Source organism: Amblyraja radiata, chromosome 20, assembly GCF_010909765.2.
Source record: "Amblyraja radiata isolate CabotCenter1 chromosome 20, sAmbRad1.1.pri, whole genome shotgun sequence".
Classification (NCBI taxonomy): Eukaryota; Metazoa; Chordata; class Chondrichthyes; order Rajiformes; family Rajidae; genus Amblyraja; species Amblyraja radiata.
The window spans coordinates 33,227,933-33,244,391 of NC_045975.1; positions in this window are offsets into that span (position 1 = coordinate 33,227,933).

The window sequence follows — 16,459 nt, forward strand, 5'->3', positions numbered from 1 at the left end:
AACCCACAGACTCGCAAGTCACAGTGATGTGGGAGGAAACCAGAGCACTTGAAGGCAAAACCATCCAGTCGAAAAGGAGAAGCTGCAAACTCCACCCTGATAGCATCGGATTCCAAGATTGAACACGGGTTGCTGGAGCTGTTGCCACCGTGATGCCAATAATGTTGAGAGCTGATTTAAGCCTACACGTAAGTGTGAGGCGGAAGGTGACTTGTTCATCCCATGCTCTTGGGATGGAAATACTCTTGCCAGTGAAATCTGATGGGAATTTTGAAGATCCCATCAGCTTAGAATTCAATTGGAGACAAAATGAACAAAAATAGTCGAAACAAAAGAGGGGAGAACTGAAGTAAAAATGGCAGCCTCACTGCCCCCCAAAACAAAAATGTTAGAATTTATTTTAATTGTAACGGATGATGATTAAAGAGGAGTGATTGGGAACGTTGACTGTACAGATGGATGTAATTGTGCAGATTGATGTTTGATGTTGCCTGGGGAAGGGGGAGTACTGGGGAGGAACAACAGGAGATATGTCTCACATGGTATGAGTCAGTGGATGAGTATGCATTCTGTGAGCAGGCTAACTCTTTCCAATCCAATTACTCTGCCTTAATTTTACATTAGTTTGTTATGGTTTCCAACCGAGTATTTTAAACCTCTTGAAAAGGTCACTGTTTTCTTTATCAAAATGTACCGCATGACTCATTCCTATCAGGACGTTGATTCAACTCATTATCCACCCCCTTATTCCCCAACACCCTCTACTTTGTCTCTCATTCTAAATAAATGCGTCACTACTGAGGTCCTGATGGTGAAGGGGAGGCCCAGTTGGGAAGGAGCTGTGTTGCTCTGGGCATCCACTCAACCAACAGTTTTCATTCAGCGCCAGCAATGGTGTGGAAGTCGATGCTGGCCTGACGTTGCCACCTTGCTCCTCCTGCCTGTTCTGAAGGGTGAAGAAAGAAAATATAGGATATTATGAAATGCCTCTGATCCACGTGCTGAAAACACTCGGCAAGTCAGGAAGCATCTGCAGCAAAAGAAACAGAGTTAATGTTTCAGGTTGAGGGACCATCCGTCAGAACAGTGCTGAAGTTTAATCAATCAGAGGGCGGTGGACGCCGGTTCTCTGGATACTTTCAAGAGAGAGCTAGAAGGGGCTCTTAAAGATAGCAGAGTCAGGGGATATGGGGAAAAGGCAGGAACAGGGTACTGATTGAGGATGATCAGCCATAATCACATTGAATGGCGGTGCTGGCTCGAGGGGCCGAATGGCCTACTCCTGCACCTATTGTCCATTGTCTATTGTCTATTAATTAATTCATACTTTATTGCCACGTGTGACAAGTCACAGTAAAATAGTGTGCACATAGTCACCCGTAAAGAACGCTTACAAAGTTACAAACTACCCCCACGCCAAGTCCCCCTTTGTTCCTTCCCCCGGCAGTGACGTCCTCACTTCCACGTAGTCCATCCTCGTCCGTCCGTCGGCGCCATCATCGTCCGCCCCACTGATCTTGCCGCCGGGGTCCTCTCCGGACACCTCTGTGGTGCCGACGCAAGCCCCAGCTGTGGGCTCCACAGACACAGGGCCCATTGGCTGCGGGCTTCGTCGACTCGCGAGGCTCCACCTCCGACCCGTGAGGCTCCGGCCTAGTGCAACATAGATGCAACACCGATGAAGGATCTTCATCCCAAAATGTTAGGTGTTTCTTTTTCCACAGATGCTGCCTGACCTGCTGAGTATTTCCAGCATTTAATGTTTTTACTTTGCAAGTCCTGCACTTGCAGTATTTTTGCTTTCCAAGCTTGTGGAACTGTCAGTCATGGGTCATTGGAGTCCACTTTCTTCTGAGCCAGAGGCTTAATGGAGGGACATTGGCACTAACATTTACAGGGCAACAATGGAAAGCTCAGCGAGCCTGGGACTGCTGAAATACTTCATGATTTAACAGCAGGGTTTCATCATAATTAATTTCATCTTTGTTATGATCTGGTGGCTGACCAAGTTTACTGGCTGTTGGTTGCTGGGGCAACATCTGTTCAGAATGTGTAGGAAGGAACGGCAGATGCTGGTTTATACCGGAGAGAGACACAAAATGCTGGAGTAACTCAGCGGGACAGGCAGCATCTCTGGAGAAAGGGAGCATGTGTGTACTTGTGAGTATGTGTATCATCTGTATACACACTGAACTTTTTTTTCTCTCTCATTTATCATATTTTTTACAGTGTACTATGTTTACATATTCTGTTGTGCTGCAGCAAGTAAGAATTTCATTGTTCTATCTGGGACATACTGTATGACAATAAAACACTCTTGACTCTACTCATTGAGATTGAATGCTGCGATCATTCTACAATTCTATTAATACATGACTACCAGGATAAATCTAGAGAAACCTTCTTCCAATTTCCTCTTGCATTTTCTTTTGTTCCTAAACCCCATTCAGGAGGTTTGTGCACAGAATCTAAACTGACCCCTCAATGCAAAGCTGCTTACCTTTTGCCCTATCACAGGTGCCAGCACCATCAGCCCTATAAGGAGCATGTTAAAGGATCCTTCTTCATCTAGTTGAATGTGTCCTAACCCATATTCACCCATCACTAACATCACTGAAACTGATTATTTGGCAATTATCATATAATGGCGAAAAATTAAAAAAACACTGCAGATGCTGGAAATCTGAAATGAAGGCAGAAAATGCTGGAAACACTCAGCAGGTCAGCCAGCATCTGTGGCAAAGAGGTACACTTAACATTTCCGATTGAAGACTTTCTGTTAGCACATGGAGGAAAAGGTAAAAGTATAAGATAGTTTGAAGTTGCAGAGAAGGTGGCGAGAGGGATGGATAGGACAGAGAGAGGGACAATTCATTAAATTCTTTCTTCTGTGTTATGTGCTGTTACTGGCAACACATCATTCTTTTGTTGGAGTTATGTGTTGTAGTGGCAGGGCGGTGGATGCAGCAGTTCCTGTAAAATACACATCTCTTCATTTAAAATAAGATAATTAGTATTCCAGACTAATAAAGTAATTAGTATTCTAGAACAATGCAATTGTAGTTGATGACTTTTATGTTGGGGATGAATTTTAAAATATCAGACAACATTGTGGAGTGTGTCACAAAAAGCTGGAGTAACTCAGCGGGACAAGCAGCATCTCAGGAGAAAAGGAATAGGTGACGTTTTGGATCGAGACCCTTCGTCGGACTGAGAGTCAGGGGAGAGGTTAACTGAAAGATAAATAAAGTGACATACAACAAATTAATGAAAGATATGCAAAAAGGCAGATCAAAGTGGTGAATCTCTGGAACTCTCTGCCACAGAGGGTAGTCGAGGCCAGTTCATTGGCTATATTTAAGAGGGAGTTAGATGTGGCCCTTGTGGCTAAGGGGATCAGAGGGTATGGAGAGAAGGCAGGTACGGGATACTGAGTTGGATGATCAGCCATGATCATATTGAATGGTGGTGCAGGCTCGAAGGGCCGAATGGCCTACTCCTGCACCTAATTTCTATGTTTCTATGTTTCTAAAGCCAGCAAAGATGATCAAGGAAAGGTCCATTGTTGGCTGTGGGAAAGATCATAACGAGTAATACAAACAATGAAACGTGTTGTTAGCACTGGCGTTAGTTCTTTTACCATATTTCCTTGGACTCATCACTGATCAAATAACAGTTGTATACAAAGTGTTCCTCTCTCTGTGTGTTGCTCACCCCTTTGCCTATTCTTCATTGGCCATACTTGTGTTGCTGTGATTGAAATGAAGAACAACCCTAATTGCTTTTGAATAAAAATCTGTGATCAGTCCAATGTAACTGCTGGCCCTGCAGTGCTGCCACGCCATTAAGTGCAAAAATGTTGTATATTTTATGTGTATATATACAGAATACCATTCAGTAAACAAGGAAGTAAAGCATTTACGATAATTACAAACTCATTTCAAGGAAGTCAACAAAAAATATTTGGGCCTCATGCAAATGTCATTGGAAAATAAGTCAGGAGGTGTACGGCCAAAGGGGGTATCTCCTACATTTTGTATTTCCTAACCAGAGATCACTTCTCTGTAGCTGTGTCATTATATTTTGAACGGCTTTCTTTCTCTTTTTGCACTACCTGTTGTGGTCATGCATGGTCTGATTTGCCCAGATAGTACACAAACCATGATTTTTCACTGTATTGCAGTTGTAATAATAATAAAAAAACCAAACCATATAATTAGTCACATTTAGATTTCAAATTAACCACATGCTTAATGGTTGAGGTACTGGGCATCACGGGTCGGCGTCTAGAACGCCCAAGAATGAAAGAGATTACAGAGAGTTATAGACTGCCCGGTACATCACAGGTACTGATCTCCTCAAACCCCCCCCCCCCCCCCCCACCATCATAGGGATCTATAGGAGACCTTCCTCCAAAAGGCAAACCAATATCATCAAAGACTATGCTCTCATCTCGCTACACGAAGAACTTACAGAAGTCTGAAAACCATGGTTCATGAATAGCTTCTTCCCAGCAACCATAAGGCTTCTTCATCTTCTTGTGTCTGAGGCAGCAGAAGTCCGCAGCAGGGTGATGCCATCCGGTTCAACATCCGTAGATGCCCGCTCTAGAAAGGGTTGGCGCCAAGCTGCGTCGCTGCTGCTGTCTCTGTTTGTTGTCATTCGCCTGACTGAGGTCAGTTGACAGGGCTCACCACGGGGAGATTGACAACATGAGCCCCACCATAAGGCTTCTGAACACTACACAACACAAACCTCAGCAACTGTGATCTGCTGTGGACTGTGTCTCTGCTTACACTACAGACTTTTGTACTATTATGATTGCCTAGTATTATGGTTATTAAGTTATTGTTTTTTAAATTATTTTACTCCACAAAGCCAGGACCCGAGGTCAGGATCAAACTCTAGCGCTGTGAGGCAGAGGCTCTACCAGCTACACTACTGTTCCACCTTGCGTGGTCTGGAAACTGATATGCGTCCTGCAAATCAGCAGGTATCGAGGCCTAATGGTATAAAAGACAACTTGAACTGCAAATGTTCTGCAAATTGTTGAAAGAGGTTAAAATATCTTCTGTTGGGTTCCATTCTTTGTAAAGCTCAAGATTAGTTGAGTTCACATAGATAATGAATGCGATTTTGTTTTTAGCTCGGGACAAGAGGCTCAAATATATTCAACTGTGTACTGGAAGAAAAGGTGCAAGGGGAAAACTGATAGAAGTTTATAAAATTATGAGAGGCATAAATAGCGGAGACAGTCAGAACATTTTTCCCAGCATGGAAATGTGAAAGGCTAGAGGGCACAGCTTTAGGGTAAGAGGGGCAAAGTATGCAGGAGATTTGCAGGGCATGGATCATGTGCAGACAGAGGAGATTAGTTTAACTGGGCATCATGTACAGCATGGATATGGTGGGCCAAGGAGCCTGTTCCTGTGCTGTACTGTTCTATGTTTTAACTTCTATGTTAGTTGAATTGGACTGCACCAGAGGCTGCTCCACTTAACCCCACAAAGAGAATGACAAAACCTGTACTCACACAGATCCCATTGGAACACTTGCTGGTAGGTGGAAGTGAGTGGATTTAAAGGAGGTCGTTCAACATGAAGGCAGCTTCAGCCCAATGAAGGAGACCAATGTTGCATGGGTTCTTGTGGGTGTCATCTCAAGGATAAATCAAAAGGGCCAACAAGGCAAACAGATGGGCAACTGAGGATTGAACATCCATTGATGAAGATAAGATGGTTGGGGCTTGGAAATTGAAAATTATTGAAGTGAAAGAGGACATCAAGTGTGCCGTAATGTACGTTGAGAAGAGATTGGACAAGGGTTAAGGAAGGAGGCATTTTGCGGAACAAGATAGGCTAAAACGATGTGTACAAACAATCCACGTGGATCTTCCAAAAAAAAAAAAAATTGATCAAAAATCCATTCAAAGAATTGGTCAGGCATCTGGAATGTTATGTACTGATCTGTTCTGCTGATTCAAGGAAGGATGTACTTACAATAGAGGGAGTGCAGTGAAGATTCACCACGGTGATTCATTTAGTGGAGAGTTTGTTCCATAATGAAAGAGTAAGCAGATTGGGCCTATTCTTGAGAATTCTGAAGAAATGACAAGTGATCTCATTGAAAAATTATAATTCTCTCAGGTCGTAATAGGGTAGATACAGAGCTGATGTTCGTCCTGCTTGAGGCTTCGATCCAAGGTCCTTCTCAAAATTTGGAGATGACCATTCAGGACAAAGTTGAGAAGAAATTTGTTCACTCAGGTGATTATGAATCTTAAAATCTTTCTGCTCATGAGGATCGTGGGGGGAGGAGGGGAGGCTCAGGCACGGGGTATATTCAAGATAGAGATCAATAGAGTTTTAGATATTAAAGGAATCCATGTATAATAATCATATAATAATCATGTAAAATAATAAACAATCAGTCTGAAGAAGGGTTTCGGCCCGAAACGTTGCCTATTTCCTTCGCTCCATAGATGCTGAGTTTCTCCAGCACTTTTGTCTACCTTCAATTTTCCAGCATCTGCAGTTCCTTCTTAAACACCATGTATAATAATGTCAGTGCATGGAGATTAAAGAACAATCATGATGTTATTTTCTACTACCATGATCTGATCTGGATGCAATTGCTTTTATATATAATATGTGCACAAAAGATCAGCAAAAATGAGTCCAATTTCTGCATCCGACGATTCCCAGCTTGTCTTTGTTTCTGTCCAAATGCCCTCCAAATGCTGTCATTGTATCTGCTCCATTGCCGCCCTTGGCAGCAAGGTCCATGCACCCACCACTCCCCATGTAAACAAAAATCTGCCTCACAGATCTCCTCTCAATTGTTGCCCTCTCGTTTTAAACCGTAGCCCTTAAATATTGATATGTCTCGGAGTAAAGGCTCGAACTATCCACCCTGTATAGTTCTATCTGGTTGACCCCTCAGCCTCCAATACTCCAGAGAAAACAATAAAATTTTGCCAAACCTTTCCTTATAGTTACCAAACTCCAAGCGACATCCTGTGATGAACCTTCTCTGCATCCTCTCCGTAGCCACTACATCCTTCCTGTAATGTGCAACCAGGATGACACATAATACTCCAAATGTAGACTAAGCTCTAATACCACGCATTCCAGTCATGGGCAGTGATCGACAATTAAACAATTAGTGGGAGGCCGACGCTCTAAGAACATACCCATCCTCAACAATGGTAAGACTCAGCGTGTGAATGCTAGAGTCAAAATTGAAGTATTTTCAGCCATGTTCAGCCAGAAGTGCCAACTGGTGATCCATCTCAGCTTCTTCCTGAGTTCCCCAACATCGCGGAAGCCAGTCTTGAGCCATTTCAATTCACTCTCCATGATCTCAAGAGAAGTCTGAGGGAGCAGTGGATACAGCAGCAGTGACAGGCTGTACGGTATCCCAGCTATAATACTGCTCTTTTCAACTAGTTGTGCCTCTAGCTAAAGGGGCTGTTCCACTGCGGCGACCTAATTGGCGAGTTTAGAAGCGTTTAGGAGAGTTTGAAAAAGTGTCATGTTGAAGACCTCCTTCAACTATGTTGAAGACCTCCTTCAACCTCCTTCGACTATGTTGAAGACTAGCTTCGACTAGCTATGGGAAAAGTAGACACCGAATAGCGGAGAGTGAAGACGACCTCCTTCGATCGCCTTCGACTATGTTAAAGTCTATCTACGACTACCTTCCACTACCTCGATTACCTTCAACTACCCTCGATTACCTACAAATAACATGCCGACCTACCTCAACTAAACGTACGAGTAAAAAAATATCAATTTTTTCCATGGCGACCTCTTTTTACTCGCGGGCATTTTTCAGCATGTTGAAAAATACGCCGCGACCTAGCTGAGGCCTCGAGTACGCGAGGACTACTCTCGAGCATGAAGGAGAGTTACAAAGACCTCCTAGGACCTCGTGACGACCATGCTGTGAGTATGAGTCGAGGGCAAACTCTTCTGAACTCGCCAATGAGGTCGCTGCAGTGGGACAGCCCCTTAAAGCTGCGATAGTAGAGTTAGAACTGGTTGTCTCCCAATAACCTGAAAAAATTCCCAGGTATATCCTGTCCACAAAAAGCAGGAGAAATCCAATAGGTCTAATCAGTCTACCCTCTGTCATCAGTAAAGTGGTGAAAGTTGTTATTGAAAGTGCTATCAACTGGCTTATACTCACCGGTAATCTGCTTAGTTTGGGTTTTGCTAAGACCCAGTTGGAGGCCCCATCAATGACTTTGTTTTCACTGAGGTCAGAAGTGGGGATATTAGCTGCTACAGTGCTAAATTCCTCCAAGCCTTGGTATTTCCTCTGGATATGCCTGTATTGAAGCATCCTGAATTGAAATCATATCCCCGCTCCTTCGTCATTGCTGAGTGAATCCTAGAACTCTCACTCCAATAGCACTGCGGGTGTATGTTTGCTGGAGGGGTTCAGTGGTTTGATAAGGCAGCTCACGGCCACTTTCCCATGGCCAATTAAAATGTAGAACAGGCTCTTCAGCTCACTATGTCTGTGCCGAACATCATGCGAAGACCAGCTCCTACCTGCCTGCGTGTTCTCTGTAACCCTCCAATCCTTCTATATCCATGTGCCTATCCAAAAGTATTTTGAATACCACTATCGTACTTGCCTCAACCACATTCCAGGTCCTCGCCAAACTCTTTAAAAAACATACCTCGCTCATCTCCCTTAAACATTTCCCCTTAGGGATGGATAACGAATGGTCCAATTACCAGCAGTACTCAGAAACCCCCAAAATAAGATTAATAGAAAGGCCCTGATTTGAAATATAATTTCAGACTTCAGTCCCTGACCAAATTCCAAGCAACCCTCTGGATGGGGTTTCAGGATTTGATGGGATCTATTAAACCTGGTCTTTGGCCGTCCCTCAACCAAGATGCCCAACATCAATGATGTGATTGAAGGAATCTCTCCATGAAGATAGGAAGAAGAACAAACATGCCACATCTCCTGCATAGTTTGCCTGGGCTCCACAGTACCTGCAGAAATGGAGCATTTCACACGAGGTACAAAAATAGAATGAAAGAACTTGCATTCATGTACTACCTTTTCATGACTTCAAAATACTGTACAACCAATGTGCTTTTGAAGTGCAGTCATAGTGTCACAGAGTCTTAAAGCCCTGTCCCACTGTACGAGTTCATTCAAAGAGTTCTCCTGAGTTTGCCCTGATTCGAACTCGGAGATTTACGGTAATGGCCGCTCATCGGTACTCGGGGCTCTCGTGGACATTTTTCAACATGTTCACGAGTCTTCCCGAGCTTACCTGCCATTAGCGAGTCTTCCCGAGTACCTGCCGTTAGCGTTACGAGCCACTAAGAGACGTCCCCGAGCTCCGACGTACCCGCTATGTTCATTCTTCGTGCTTACCACAAGTTTTTTTTTAAACTCGGAAGAGCTCTTGAATGAACTCGCATCGTGGGACAGGGCCATTGCAGCCCTCATTGTTTTAGAGGGAACAGTGTACTAAACTTGTAGATAAATTACAATGAATACAGTAACTGAGCAGACAATATTTTAGGTGTTCCAAAGCCTCACTCCTGTCACCTCCTTCAACCCTCTGATCTTCCAAAATATCTATACATGGCAACTCCAGCCTCTTGAACTTCTCATTTTTAATCACTCCTCCTTTGTTTCCAAAACCTCAGCCAGCAATGCTTTGGAATCTGCTAAATCTTTCTGCTACTCCGTTTCTCTTTCATACAAACCTATCTCTTCAGCCAAGATTTTGGCCATCTGCCTAATCTCTCCTTATGTGTCTGGATGTGGTAGGAAGCAGGCAAGAAAAAGTCCTGCCTTACTTTTTTGCTGACATTTTTGCTGCCTTGCTATTACACCCCATTCTCTTGGTAAATTTAGTTCCTTTTGTGTTTCCAACAGCTTCCAGGCAAAAGGAAAAAGGCAGCTCGTGAGTCTGGATGGCCAGATTAGTCACGGGCATTCCTTTCCGTGCAAAGATGCCTCATTCGGTAGACAAGGGAGCCTCTTGACATACAAAATTTAACGAGCCAGGCTCTTTGTGCAGTGGGTGCCAGAACACATTCACCACAAGGAACACTCACCACTTTTGACAGTCTAGGAAAATAAGAATATCAAATATCACATGGGAAGAGTGGCCATTGGCGGAGGAACCAAGGATTGCGAGTGGCCTTGAAGCTGATTTGGAAGGAATAAGTGCCTTTGAGAGAGAAGGATTCGGGGAGGAAATTGGCAAAGAAATTAGGACAACAGCTGCTGCAAAAACCGTTATATGACCTAGGTTTCACTTGAAATGGAATTATCTTTTGGCAAACCAGTTGTTTGTGAAGCCAAGTAATGCAGAGGGAGCCAAAATCAGCATCCACCAGACTGATAGAGACAAACAGACGGAGCAGATTAGGTATCTCACCATACAGCACTGAGAAAGGGAGGGTGGTGGTGATCGGTCTGGCCAGGGAGAGGGAGGTGAGAAGGAAGAGTGATCATCCCATTGATCCTATTCCCCTGTAGCCCTGCAACTTATTATCTTTCTTTCAGTTGCCCTTCCACTCCCATTTGGCTATTTTGCCTTTTTACCTATGGTAAAGGGTATTTACAGTTGCCAATTGGTCTGGCTGCACTCATTAGAATTTGGCAGGAATGCAGAGCAGGTCAAGTATCCAAACCCATGCAGCTTTGAGGGATGAATGGGGTTCGGTGGGTTCAGTATGTGTTGGCTGAACAAAGAAAGGGAGCGGGAAAGATAGGATAGGAGAGATGTGAACCGGGCTGACTGAACTAAAACAGATAGGATTTGGCAGTCTTACGTGCCTCCTGTCCTACCCCCAATCCACCAGTCAATATTCTGGGCCAGACAACCCCTACTTTAGATGTTAACTCGGCAACCCCATCCCACCACCCAACACCCACCAAATATTCAAATCTGCATTCCCTACATCTCTAGCTACGGAATGAGCTACCAGCATAGTTTCAAGAATGGAGGAACATCATGTTGGTGTACAAGAAATGACATAGTGTTGGAGTCATTCAGCAGCTCAGGCAGCCTGACCCATTGAATTACTCCAGCACTTTGTCTCTTTTTTATTTCAAGAATGGAGGACTGGGTGGTATATCTTCGTCTTGGTTCCCCATGCCTGTGCCAATTTAACACACCAAAATGGGTCTGCCCCATTGTTCCTTCGCCTCCAACAAGTACTGCCTATATAGTCTTTTACCTGTAGAATTCACCACAACAACCTACCATGTCTTCCTTGACAGCATCTTTCAAATCTCTGCAATCCCCACCACCTACTCAGTTTCAAGCAGTACTAACATGAAAATATCATTGTCTCCTTGTTCCCTTCCAAGCCAGGTATTAAATGACTTTAATTTTTAGCTCATCAAAAAATAAAGTGTTAAAAATTCTTTAAATTTTTAAGAATTTAAAGAATTCTTATTTCTTTCTTTTTTACTCTTGTTTTAAGCGTTTTTTAGGACAAGAGCAATAATAATGGTTGTTGCCCATTTCTAACTTCCCTTGTTTCTGGAACTATGTCAGCAATGAGACCAGACTGCTCAGTATTGTACCCTGGAGAAAATAAAAACACGAGTCGCTTCTTGCCAGGGGGCAGAGGCCATGAGAAGAGAAGCAGCTCAGTCCCAACCCTTCCATTTGCATGAGGTGCCAAAGAATTCCCATAATCCTGACCTTACAATTGGATTTTGTAGGAAATAGCACAATGATTGATAGACCCACGGATAGTGTGGCGATGGGAAAGAATAATTAAACTTAGCTGTTACTGTATTGTATTAAACTGGCGTTATCCATGGAAATTCCAGTCATGTTGAATAACAGTGGTGCAGCGGTTAGTGCTGCTGATGTACAGTTTGTGTCCACAGGTTTGATCCTGACTATGCTGTCAATGTGGAGTATCTGACCCACTATCTGTGACCATGTGGGTTTACAGTTTAGTTAAAATCTTCAAGAAGGAACTGCAGATGCTGGAGAATCGAAGGTAGACAAAATTGCTGGAGAATCTCAGCGTCTATGGAGCGAAGGAAATAGGCAACGTTTTGGGCCGACTTGTCACCGGGTACGATTTGTCCAGTCTGAAGAAGGGTTTTGGCCCGAAACGTTGCCTATTTCCTTCGCTCCATAGATGCTGTCGCACCCGCTGAGTTTCTCCAGCATTTTTGTCTACCTTACAGTTTAGTTTGTTCAGTTTAGTCAGTTCAGTTCAGTTCAGTTTAGTTAATTGTCATGGGTACCAAGGTACAGTGAAAAGCTTTTGTTGCGTGCTATCCAGTCAGCAGGAAGACAATACATGATTACAATCGAGCCATTTACAGTGTATTGATGATGATAAGGGAATAACGTGTAGTGCAAGGTAAAGCCATCAAAGTCTGATCAAGGATAGTTTGTGGGTCACCAAAGAGGTAGATGGTAGTTCAGCACTGCTCTCTGGTTGTGGTTAGATGATCCAGTTGCCTGATAACAGCCGGGAAGTAACTGTCCGTGATTCTGGAGGTGTGCGTTTTCACACTTTTACACCTTTTGCCTGATGGAAGAGGGGAGAAGAGTGAGTGGCCAAGGTACGACTTGTCCTTGATTAAGCTGCTAGCCTAACCGAGGCAGCATGAGGTATAAATGGAGTCAATAGAGGGGAGGTTGGCATGTGTGTCGATCTGGGATACTTCCACAATTAGCTGCAATCACGCGGTCTTGGATGGAACTGTTCCCAAACCAAGCTGTGAAGCATCCTGATAAAATGCTTTCAATGGTGCATCTTTAGAATTTGGTAAGAGTTGTAAGGAACATGCCGAACTTCCTAAACCTTCTAAGGAAGTAGAGGCATTGGTGTGCTTTCTTGGTCGTTGCTTCAATATGGGTGGTCCAGGAGAAGTTGGTGGTGATATTGACTCCATCTCGACTTTGGCACTGTCAATGCAAACTGGGGTACTTCCTGAAGTCGATCACTAACTCCTTTGTCTTGCTGCCATTGAGAGAAAGGTTGTTGGCTGGACACGAGGTTCTCGATCTCCTTCCTTTACTCCGTCTCATCATTATTTACAACACGTCTTCCACTTTCATTCCCACATACCAAAGACATTCAGGTAGGATAATTGGCTACTGTGAAAATTACCCCAAGAATAATTGAGTGGGAGGAGAAAGGGGAGAAGGCAGGAACGGGGTACTGATTGTGGAAGATCAGCCATGATCACATTGAATGGCGGTGCTGGCTCGAAGGGCCGAATGGCCTATTCCTGCACCTATTGTGAGAGAAAATAGGTTGCAGGGAGATAAATGGGGAGATTGGACTGAGTGCGGTGTCCCGGGTGGCCCCCTTCTCATAAGAAATTAGAGATGTAGCAGTAGAAGTGGACTGGTTTCACTGCAGGATCCACATCAACTGATGTGCAAGGGTTGCTATTAATAAAGTGCCACAGAACCATTCGCGTGACCACTCAATTTCCCCTGGTCCATAAGACAATAAGACATAGAAGCAGGATTAGGCTATTCAGCCCATTGAGTCTACGCTGCCATTCGATCACGGTTAATCTATATTTTCCCCCTTAACCCCATTTTCCTGCCTTCTCCCTGTAACCTTTGACACCATTACTAATCAAAATCAAAGAACCTATAGCGGAGCAAGATAGACCCCACCTTCTAAATGCAATGGGCTGACGTGTAGTACGCAACGGAGCGGAACGTGGGCCTTTTTTTCATCCATTTCAGTAACCTGACCCGACCCGACTCGCAGTGTAATCAACATTGCGGGGGAACAGTTTGTGTTAATAAATTATAATTCTGAAAATGAGAAGATTTTAATTTTTCCGAGGATGTTTCCGTAACCGGCTTCGGTCTCCGCACTAGTTATCTTTGCTCCGCTATGGGATCTTTGGTGCGGAGACGGAAGCCGGTTACGGAAATGGGGCCAAAATTTACCCATGAATCTGCCCATGACCGTACTATGTCTTTTTCGTCGAGTGATCCATCTTGCTTGCTATAGGATCTTTGATCAAAATCCTATCAACCTTCACTTGGCCTCCAGCCGTCTATGGCAACGAAGTCCACAGATTCACCTGTGCCCTCTGGTTCTAGACTCGCCCATTATTGGAAACATCCTTTCCACATCCATTCTATCCAGATGTTTAATTATCCAGCCGTTTCAATGAGATTGCTCCTCATCTTTGAAAAGTCTGGCATGTACAGGCCCAGAACCACCAAATAGTCCTCATACATTAACTCAAACATCCCCAGGATCTTTCTCATAAACCTCCTCTGGATCCTCTCCAATGCCAGCATATCTTTCCTCAGATATGGTGCCCAAAACTGCTCACAATATTCCAAATATGGCCTCACCAGCACCATATAAAACTTCAGTATTACATCCTTGCTTATATATTTTAGTCCCCTTGAAATGAATGCAAGTATTGCATTTGCCTTCCTTACGGCCGGCTCAATCTGTAAATTAACCTTTTAGGAATTATGCACCAGCACTCCTTTGCACCTCCAATTTCTGAACCCACTCCCCATTTAGAAAGTAGTCTATGCCTTTATCCCTTCTACTAAAATGCATGACCGTTCACTTTGCTACGCCATATTCCATTTGCCATTTCTTTCCCCACTCTCCCAACCTGTCCAGGTCCTTCTGCATCTACCTGCCCCTCCATCTACCTTTGTATCATCCGCAAATAAGGCCACAAAGCCATCAATTCTATAATTTAGATCATTAACATGAAAATTATCGGACCCAACACCAAGCCTTGCGGAACACCATTAGTCACCACTGGTCACCAGCAGCCAACCAGAAAAGCCCCCTCTTTATTCCCACTCTTTGACTTCTGCCACTCAGTCAATCTTCTATCCATGCTATTTCCTTGCCTCTAATACTGTGACCTATCCTGTTTAGCAGCCTCACATGTGGCAGCTTATCAAAGGCCTTTTGAAAATCCAAGTAAACAACATCCACTGACTCTCTTTTGTCGATCCAGCTTATTACTTCCTCAAAAAAACGGATTTGACAGGCAAGATTTTCTCCTTAGCACAACCATCTTATCAAGTTCTTCCAACTACCCCAGAACCTCATTCTTAATAATGGACTCTAGAATGTTACCAATCTCAGAAGTTGGACTAATTGGCCCATGTGGCTAGTCTGGCCTCAATAGAGATCAAACATACAATGCTGATTTATTCCTTCAAGTAATTGAAGATCATTGTTAAAGTCCCAGTAAGTGAAGGGAATGACATGGAGTGTGGGCTTTCAGATGAAACTTCATTCACAGTGCTGTGCCAGATTCGAGACTGAGAACGCCAGAGCTGATGAATGGGCTTCAGAACAAGAGCAGCACCGGTCATTGAAACCATGCAACAGATTTTGTCTTTTGGGTGCCTTTTCTCTGCGGGAAAGAGTAAGGTGCAAATGGGTCATGTAAGGTCTGGCATAAAATTGCCATCTCCACTAGACTGGATCAAAACCAAGCTTTGACTGCTGAGGTTGCAATCTGCAGTGATGGGGGCAGCTTTGCAATCCATTACTCAGCTCCAGAAGCCAAAGAAAATTTAATTTCCACGTCACTTTGAGTGCCTGGGCTTAAATTGCAAACTCGTTGGCACACAATCACTTTGAGAACAGTTTGAAAAGTTATCAGAAGAACAGATTATTTAGCTGCAGCATTTGTATTGGTTGGAAACATGGAGATTAATCCTCAATGAAAAGCAACAACCACTTCTGCAAATTCAATAACAAGACAATGATTCCAAAATACACCATCTCTTTCCTTCTCCCCTCTCTGCCGTTCTTTTTCCACTTCTCTCCACTCAGTAAATGGCCTGGTTGGTCGGCCATCAAGTGACCTAAACTGGTGCTATACTAAAATGACCATTTTAAGAACCTGTTTAAGAAGGAACTGCAGCTGGAAAATCGAAGGTAGACAAAAATGCTGGAGAAATTCAGAGGGTGAGGCAGAATCTATGGAGCGAAGGAAATAGGCAACGTTTCGGGCCGAAACCCTTCTTCAGGCTGATGTGTGGGTGGGGGGGCAGGAAGAAGAAAGGAAGAGGAGGAGCCAGTGGGCTGAGGGAGAGGTGAGAAGGGGAGGAGAAAGTAAGGACTACCTGAAATTAGAGAAGTCAATGTTCATACCGCTGGGGTGCAAACCGCCCAAGCAAAATCTGAGGTGCTGCTCCTCCAATTTACGCTGGGTCTCACTCTGGCCATGGAGGAGGGCGAGGACAAAAAGGTCAGATTCGGAATGGGAGGGGGAGTTGAAGTGCTGAGCCACCGGGAGATCAGGTTGGTTATTGCGAACCGAGCGGCGGTGTTCGGCGAAGCGATCACCAAGCCTACGCTTGGTCTAAGAACGTGTATCCTTTATACAATTACTGGTTTCAGCTACCACTAATAAGACAAGAAATAGCACTAAACATTTTATGGTTCTATTCACCCAATTAACTAAACTTAAC